A 9,588-nucleotide genomic window follows, 5' to 3' on the forward strand; every position below is an offset into this window, starting at 1 on the left:
TTTGAACTGTCTGTACCCATTCTACAAACTGAATATAAATGTCAATAAATCATCCGTAATAGCATCTTGTAGTCAGTCCTGCCCCATATTAGTATGGCTATGCGAGGCTAATACAGTGCCCCAACCCCCCACATAGTAGTGTGGAATGTGGCTTTCATGTTTAGCAGAGATGGGGGTTGGGCAGTAACTTGCAAAAGTAATCGTTCAAGGTTTTTCATGATCCTTCAGGGTCATGGTAAATCCAGGGGTTGAAAGTTGGATTGCCATTAAAAATCCTGCTAAACTAATACTTAGAATGGATTCAGAATCATGAATAACCCCTAGTTTGACACATTACATGCTTCTTAAAGCATCATTAAAGTTAGATTTATTTTGCCTTAGGCCTATAGGTTTCTAATGGTACTCCAACTTTTAGCCCCTGAATTTAACATGATCCACAATTTATATAATACTCAATTTTTAATGTGTTATTTGGATGACCCTAAGAATCATAAAAAGCCTACCATTTTTATTTTGGGTCAGGACCTTTTTATCTTAGCTTGCCTGGCATGGTGGTGGAAATTAGTGATACTGGGATTATGTTTGATGGAATATTTCCTTCCTTTTTCAGGTAATCACCACATACCCTTCTAAAACGGTTGCCAAGTTTAGCCAGCCAGAAGAGGCTGGGATTGTAACCAACATCACCAATCAACAATGGAAGACGGCTGCTAAAAAAATTCTGAATCACAAGGATCTAGCAGAAGAGGTCAAGATTAAGGTTCTAGATATCATTGAAAGTGAATGTAAAACCCTCTGTAAGCATGACAGTGATTGCATGCTGTATAGGTCATCAGCAGAGGATCTGCAGTCTTTTTCTTTTGAACATTTAGAGTCAGATCTGAAACGTCTAGCGCCATTCATGATATCCATATTTGCCACCATCACAAGAAATTCTGTGCCTGCCACCTGTGCTTCAGCCGCTACGGCATTGAGAGGAAGAGAGCCCCGACTGTCAGCGTTTGCATATTTTTTGAACAGCATATTACAGCATGGGGGGGCAAAGAAGGCCGTTTTTCAAAGGCTGAGCAAAATGGGCGTCACAACCACCCACGATAATGCTGTACGGAAGCAGCAAGAGTTGGCTAACCTTTGTGGTGAGGATGTTCAGGGCTTAAAGTTGCAAATCGAAGAATACCTGAAGAAGTCTGGAGAAGAAGAGGACCCTGAGCCAGTAGTTGTCCCTGAGCCAGTAGTGGACCCTGAGCCAGAAGCCACCCATCGAACCATAGAGGAAGAGGAGCCAGAGTTTGAGCAGGAGCTGGACAGCCTCTATCGAAGCATGGAAGAGCTCAACGTGTTAGGTGAGTTTCCAGTTTTCACTTCTGGTTATGTCTTTGTGAGTAGAATGAGTGAGTAGAATGAAAAGTGTGTGTGTGTGTGTGTGTGTGTGTGTGTGTGTGTGTGTGTGTGTGTGTGTGTGTGTGTGTGTGTGTGTGTGTGTGTGTGTGTGTGTGTGTGTGTGTGTGTGTGTGTGTGTGTGTGTGTGTGTGTAAACTAAACATGTATCTAAATGGTTGTTGCATTTATCCAACAGGGGAAGCCTCGGTGGAGGGTGGCGAAGAGACAAGCAGCACACACGAAGATGGCGAAGCTGTGTTACCATTCAGTGACCTCAATAACAATGAATTCATGGCAACTGTCATACCGGCCCCACACACATATTCCATTATTTTTGACAACTTAGATTTTTTTTGCAGAACACACCATCAGTCCCAAAAAAGCAGCAACCAGTCTTTTCACTGGATTCACCATATGGCTGTACGCGACAGAATTCCCATATTCCAGCTCAGCAATCGTAGACCAATCCAAGACCTCCTTCACTACGACGTTGGTAACTCTCTTCCATCTGTCCTAACGCAAGAACACATGCGGAAGGAGTTCATTGTCCTTGGCAGTCGAATGCTCACATGTCACCTGGATGCTTTCAAACCCCTTGAAAAGCTTGTAGTGCATCACATACCACACCAGTACTCAGATGAAATGGCACAGCGCTCCACTGATGTAAGTACTGTGACCTACATGTGGCCTGGAAAACTGACAAATCTGCTAGTGATATAAATAATTGGGTTCGTCTATTTGTCTGGCCATTCCAGGCAAAACAAAATGTAACATGCCTTCATATAATGTGTAATCCACTAGCAAGTCTAGCACGTTTATATATGAATGTCTGTCTTTGTTCACAGTATCCCCTGGGTCTCATATTCAAAAATGAAAATTTAACCACGGAATTGACTGAAGTGCTGTTCCAACTTCAGAACAAGTAAGTATCTCCACTGTCACTTATTGCACTTATTGCCAAGCGGGGACAGATTCTTGATTTAGTTTTGAGCCTTCCTTTCTGTGTATTCTAAGGTATGTGCCAAAGCGAGCAGGACTCAGAGGGGTGTTCCCAGTGTTCTTTGGCGGTGACCGGCTGACAGAGGCAAACTCCCGGACTATCCAGTGGTCCATGGTACAGGGAAACACCCCAGAGCAAAGACTGGAGGGCATGCACTTCAAGTTTGAAGACTGGCATGCCATCAGAAATCTATTTGAAGTGAGTGTCATTAAATAGTGGATATGTAATTTTAAATCGACTATGTTACATGGTACCACTTTTTTTTGTAATTAATTATCCAACTCTTGTGCAAAATCATGTGATAGTTAATTCAAATGATACTGTCCACACTTTAAAAAGTAGAACCTGAACCACAAGACATAGACATACAGTACAACAGTCATTACTTTGGACATACCATAGTAAAATAAACTTTAATTTCTAACTTTATTTTATGTAAATTTAGATCTATCATAAGGTGTTCTTCAAGGATGCGTCGACCAAAGATCATGGGACTCTTGTTGCTAACATGAACATGTTAAAGTAAGTTGCAATTTATTTAGCCGCATTACTTAGGACATTTTCAGTTCCCCCCCCCCCCCCCAACCAATATCGTCATCGGAAAAGTGTTGTATGTACTTTATGTGATTTTTTTTTTCACAGTGATTTGTCACCTGCAAACTGAACATGAACATGTCTGGATATTGAATGAATTGTAGTACTGCACACTGGGACGTGAAATGCAGTCCTGACAACATGAAATTGGCATAGTCTTGCCAGGGGAGGAGGTATGGATAGCACAATGTGGGCAGTTGTTAACGTTCTGCAGAAGACGTTGAGGACACACATAAGATATTTGTTTTATAGTGAGGGGTTATGTCCCTATATGCCACAGATTTGCAAAAATGTTGAAAATTAGAATGAACAAAAATTAACATGAGGTTAGTCATGAGAGAGAAAAAAAGGAACCCTGTGTGTCTCTGGAATACACTTGCATAAAGCAAAAGTGGGCAGTCAATGCACACTGCCCTTCATGTAAATGTACTCCAGTATTTTAAGTCTGCACAATGTAAAACAACTGCCCCTGTGTTATTACATTTCTAAATACACTGTGTGTGTATCTGTGAGAGAGAGGGTGCGTAGAGTGAGGGAGACAGTGACACATACAACTATGTATGTTTGAGTGTGAGAGACCGTGAGTTGAGTGAGGGAGACCGAGAGACTCAAATAAATATGTATGTGTGTGTGTGTGAGTGTGAGAGAGGGGTGAGCGAGAGAAGTAGAGATTGAATGAAAAATATTTTGAATTGAAATTAAAATCCAGATTTCTGATTGACAGATGCAGCAATGCTAAACAGGGACCAAAGAAGGCATACAATGCCTACAAACAGTTTGTTGTCAAAGACACAACTGCACTGTTCCTGGCAGCTGCGATGGAACACTTTGGCTTGACAGATGTAAAAGGTAACTTATATCTAATAACATTATATCTAACATAATGTCTCAGTAGTCAAATTAATGCAACTTAGTATATTGAATATACTTCAAAATGTATAAGAACTGTTGTGATTATTGTTGTACTGTTGTTTTTGTCAACCAAGAATTCCTTTTAATGTTTTGACAGAAATCCCAGACGATTTCATTCCACCTGCAGTTCTCGCTGGAACTAGGGATCAGCAGCGGAAGTGGCTGGCTGACATGGTAGCAGGCTGTGTCGACTGTTACCTCCACTTGGATGATGACCCAGATTCTTTCAGAACTTCCGATTTTCCGTGCCGCATGCAAGACCTTGTGTGTCAAAGAACATTCACAAGCAGGTCAGAGCGATCAAGGCATGAGAAGGACGTTCATGACATGGATATGACGCCTCCGGAACGGGACCACAAAAAGGAGCACACAGAAGCAAGAATGAGCTTTGGGTTTTTCCTGCTAGACATGTTAGATGCAGTGAAAGAGGGTGACGGTGAAAGGCTAATGAGATTGTACATACTGGCACTTAAGTTCTACAGGGCGTATGGTCACACACAGTATGCGTACAGTACATTTCTTTTGACTGTGCAGCTCCAAGCCACACTATCCCCTCGAATGGCTCACTCTTTGACCTGGAACAGATTCTGGAATGGTAGGGGGGGGAAAGGTAAAAACATGCCTCTCGACCTGCACCTAGAACACCTAAACGGTTTTTTGAAATCATTTTTGAAGGGTCTAGGGCCTAATCTTTCAGAGAGGTCAGCATCTAGGATCAGCCAGTCCATAGGAGTCCTCAAGCAGATGATGGACAAAACTGACAGGGAGCTGAAACTGTCAACTCCCAGTGGCATTCACCGTGCAGCTGGAGAGAAAGACGACATTGTGGCCCTGGTTAAGGTGTTTAGGGAGGCACAATTATTCCAATGCCAAGTCGGAAGACAGTTCAGTGCATTCCCTAACTTCAGTAGGGATTTGTTTCAAAATGTTCGCTATGCTGACTATTGTAAGTGGATGAAAAACAAGCTCAGAGAGTGGAGGAGAACCCCTATTTAAAAAGACAGCAAGGGTATCTACTGTACACGTCTTTAGTTTCAGGATTTCTGCATGCACCTTGTGTTTATTGTACATACTTTTAACGTACTTTTTGGAAACTGCTGGTAAATTATACACTTTTGTACCTGACCAGATTAATAAAAACGTCTTGATTACATCCTCTGCATTTATTATTTCGATTTTCGATGCATAATATTCATGATGCCATTTTATTTCCCATTTGTATTTTCAGAAAGAGGTCACAGTCTTCACTTGTATAACAGTTTAAGCTACTGAAGGTTTCAATGTTTTTGTCTCATGACCTTCAAGGTATCTAGCACCTGTCCTTGTAGGTTTGCCAAAGGTATCCCTGTATTTGCAGATATTTAACCTCTAGACGGGAACCACCTTTTGGTGTTCTAAGCATCGTTATACTTTAGATATTGACAAATAGCAGATCTACAAGCTCATAGCGCGGCACCGAGTGCCAAAATCTAGAAAATGTGGCGCAAATCTTTGAATATATATTCTTTCAGAGCGAACGTTTTTAACTCAAATCTTTGCTTCTGGGAGGGTTCCCCGGAAACAACATATTTTCAGATGGAGCTCCACGGCCAAATTCAAATAATTCTGGGGGTCCTTGACATGCAAAAGGTTGAGAACCACTAACATAGAAACATGAAGTTTTTCAGAAAACTGTCAGGATTTAGAAGACATTTGTAGAATGTCAAATGTCCTCAGGTCAATGGGTTAATGTAGTTGACTGTCATTGTTCAATATATTACAAAACAAACATTAGTTATTAATTCTATTCAAATAGAAGAGACCATTGTATTACTCTTGGTTACATTGATTGCAATTAAGTGAGAATGTTATTGACCGTATATTCAATTCATTGCTTTTTCCTTGAAATAATGGCAGTCACAATGCATTTTTATTCTACATATCAGGACGGATTCTGCCAATGCAATTCAATTGTAATGGAGTGGTTTGATGCCGTGTGAAGATTTCTGATCCGCCCTCAGAATCAAAGTGTGGTGTGACTGTGCCCTTATATTCATTTCATTTGGATTCATGCATTTATAGACGTGATGAGCATGGATTCTCTTCCACATGCAATGCAACACATGGCTCTTAGATCATACCATAAATGTCTCACTTTCTAAATTTATCGTCTTTGTAATTCCATGAACCAACGTTATAACAACTATTTGCTCAATTATTGAAATGAAATATCCATAAGCTTTTGAAAAGGTGACACTTTATTAAACATTTGGCAATACAGGTTATACAATTCAATGTGATCATCCATTTACACAAGTTGCATAAATTATGTACATTTGGAACAACATTTTCAGATGGGAGTCAGCAGCCAATTACATATAATTCTGGCGGTCCTTGACATGACAAAGTTTGTGACAGTCTTGATTTGGAAGACATTTTTTTGAAGTACAATCAGGTCTAAATGGGTTAATACAAATGCATGATCTACAACTGCTCCCGACAGATAATGATGCAGCACCTTCTAGACTAAATGATGTACACCTTCTAGACTAAATGATGCAGCACCTTCTAGACTAAATGATGTATTTGCAAACATTCTGCAGAATAACAAAAATATGTCATTCTGTCATTTGACTAATTTCTGACACTCCTGAGATTCCTGACAATGACATTGACGACCCTGAGCTGCTGAGTGGTGCATGCATCTGGTCTACATCATCTGCCTCATCAAAGTAGCCAGTATAATACATATCTGGCAGTTCCAAGGGCGAAGGGTCACTGGTCTCAAAGTCAATGTCAATGTCGTGAAATACATCGTCAATTACTTTTAGAATTTGCCTTGCATAGCGCTCAAAGAACACAGGGATATTGCATCTTATATATGCCAAGTCAAATATCTTAGGGCTGTGTTGGATAACAGCATCAATGAGTTCAGTACCAAAGCCAGTGCAGCCTACTTTAGAAGTGAACAGATGTGCATTTTTAGGAACCAAACTTTCCTGGTAAACCTCCAGCTTCTCCCTTAGCAACAATTTATGTTCTTTTAGTACCTGCCTAGATCTAGTAGCAACCTCATCCAGTTCAAACATCTCATAATTGGGTGTCAATTCTTCACAAACTACACTGGGGCAAGAACATATAGAGTGACAATAGGTGCAACATAGATGTCCTGGGTCCACACTTGTAGTACCTTCTTCAAACCTACTGTATAGGGCCTTTCGAAAGCATCCAGTTTTGGATTTCAGTAGCAACACTTTCACTCCCTCATCAGTCCTTTTATGCTGTTTAACCACATACACTGCAGCATGTGACTGTGAGCCATCTCTGCCTGCCCGGCCTGCTTGCTGAACAATAGCTTCAAGGTCCTCAGGTGCCCCATACATTATCACATGATGTACATTAGGAAAATTTAAGCCCAAGCCTAAAGCTGTTGTTGCGACGACAACTCTACAACTCCCATCGCCAAAGAGAGATGACAGGATTCGGCTTTTGGTGGTGTCGTCTGTTTGGCTGCTGAACATTCCTATCAGTAGATTGTCTGGATTCTGTTCAGGGTCTCTTTCAACCCATGCATCCGTGTCCAGCTCTCCTTGGAAATAAGCAAAAACTCTGACAAGTGCCGGAATTGACCTGCAGTAGATAAGTATGGGAGACATGGAAAGACCCTTGTCCTTTACCTCTCTCACAACCCAATCCAGGCATTCTAGCGTTTCCTGAGAGACAAAAATCAATCCCAGTCTGATGTTGGTACGGTTGGGGCTAACTGTTAGAGTTACTGTATTGTCATTGTCCATGAGAAGCAATTTCTTCACCAAATTCCTGGAGTTGAGATCAGCAGATGCAGTCAGTGCCAGCACAGGTGTACCTGAAATGACAAATAATTGCACCGTCAGCTTAATTTGTAACATGCAAATGCTTAATAAAATATATATATATATATATATATATATATATATATATATATATATATATATATATATATATAATTATATATACACACACACACACAACAAAATTGCACTGATCACACTGCCATCCGTCAACATATATTCTAACCAAAGTTAATGACACTGTTCAGCTACAGCTAGTCACAATATGGAATTGTCTACACCATTTGAATCTACAATTGGCAAAATTTACTTCACACATGTACAACCCAAGAATGTTGGAGTATAATTCACATTTTCAAAAGAATACTAAGGTACACGTGGTTGAGAAAATATTACATTGTGTGCATTTCTTTTTAAGATATACTGACCTTCCTTGACGAGCCCTCTCAATTCTTTCAACCTCGAAAAACTCTCTCTGAAAGCTACTGCGTCTTTGTTTGAGGGCAGTCCCCTGAGAAAATAACAGAACATTAAATTATAATCAATTGCAGACAGAGAATACACTGTGACAAGCTATTTGCAGCCACTGGGGAAAATAAAGAAAGAAAAATGCTGCTGGTATATACAATATACCAAGAACTATTTGCACATACATACATTAATGCTGCTATATACAATATGACAAGACTATGCACATTTGATGGATGTACATTACGCTCTTGAATCTTCTTTTTTCACCTTCGTCCCTTTTGCCTTCCCTCCCTTTCTTTATTATTTTACGTTTTTTTATCACTATTCTACTGTTGTCTATACTGATGATTGTCTGAAGGAAGCCTAAGCCAAAATTCGTTTTACTCTTATGTATAAGTATAATGTACCTGTATACAAGATAACAAGATGTAACAATACAGTACAACCTTGAATACAGAACATTGCCTACTATAAATTATTTGAAATGCTATAGCATTTTCTTTGCAGCTTTCTTTAGAATAGTTTATGCTATCACTACAAGTACGATCCAATACTTGTACCCAAAACTAGCAAATACTAAATGTTAAGAATTATCGACGTGAATCCCACGTCTTGCTTTGTTTGTTCTGGTGAATTGGTGTTGTTAGCTTCTGTTAGCCACAATAAGCTAGCCTGGTTCCAGACAAATCTGCCATTGCTAGTTTATAGTTCAAACAATACAAACAATACATAGACGTTAGTCATGAGAATATTTAGCAAACATTACGTACCATTTGTATGCAAGGTGAACCTCATCCACGACAATACCCATTAAATTGGCCTTGAAAAAATCCGAAGAAAACATGCCTCTCCACTGTTTCTTCATCACCCATTGTTCCGGGCCACCAAATATAATTTGTGCATGGCCATTAAGGATTTCAGCGTCGTCGTGGACTCCGAGTTGATAGGCAGTAAGTCCCATCCTGGTAGCTTCGCTAATCTGGTCTTTCATCAGAGCGAGCAACGGAGAGACAACAACAACCAGTGGGTTTTCACTGAGTCCTAACTTTTTGCCGACGAGCGGAGCTAGTTGATAAATCAGGCTTTTACCAAAACCAGTCGGTAAAAGACAAAAAGTATCCCGCTTCCCAACAAAAGCCTTAAGGGCAACTGATTGTTCATCTTTTAGAAAAGAAATATGTTCCAACTCATTCACTACTGTTGTTATGGCGGCGTCCATCTTTGCTCGACTCTGGGCTCTTGCAAAGTACGTCAGAGGCTCAGCGCCCTCTGGTTGGCCGAAGCCTTTTCAGGCTCGGCAGGAATCTCGGATTCTTTTCAGAGTTGACAACCACCAGACTAAATCCGCCTCGGGGCATATATGCAATAGGGGCGGGTTTAGTGTGGCTGCGCCAGGCTAGTGGCCCCCACCTTCAGCTAATG

General features: G+C 40.5%; 2 long non-coding RNA genes across 3 annotated transcripts; one reads left to right on the forward strand and one right to left on the reverse strand.

Annotated features, from left to right (window-relative positions):
* The first annotated feature begins 1,642 nt into the window (after positions 1-1,642).
* LOC306932507 lies at positions 1,643-4,251 on the forward strand. 2 transcript variants are annotated; one of them, XR_013791111.1, is made up of 7 exons: positions 1,643-2,043; positions 2,226-2,302; positions 2,395-2,578; positions 2,826-2,902; positions 3,023-3,147; positions 3,699-3,823; positions 3,984-4,251. It is a non-coding gene; the product is annotated as an uncharacterized lncRNA (long non-coding RNA). The 2 variants fall into 2 exon arrangements; XR_013791110.1 differs by having other exon boundaries at positions 1,643-2,302.
* A 2,921-nt stretch (positions 4,252-7,172) lies between these two features.
* On the reverse strand, positions 7,173-9,276 carry LOC306932585. The gene is made up of 3 exons (XR_013791132.1): positions 8,937-9,276; positions 8,124-8,206; positions 7,173-7,730 (listed from the first exon to the last, which is right to left on the reverse strand). It is a non-coding gene; the product is annotated as an uncharacterized lncRNA (long non-coding RNA).
* Positions 9,277-9,588: the final 312 nt, after the last annotated feature.

The sequence above is a fragment of the Electrona antarctica genome, assembly GCF_951216825.1.
Source record: "Electrona antarctica genome assembly, chromosome: 11".
Classification (NCBI taxonomy): Eukaryota; Metazoa; Chordata; class Actinopteri; order Myctophiformes; family Myctophidae; genus Electrona; species Electrona antarctica.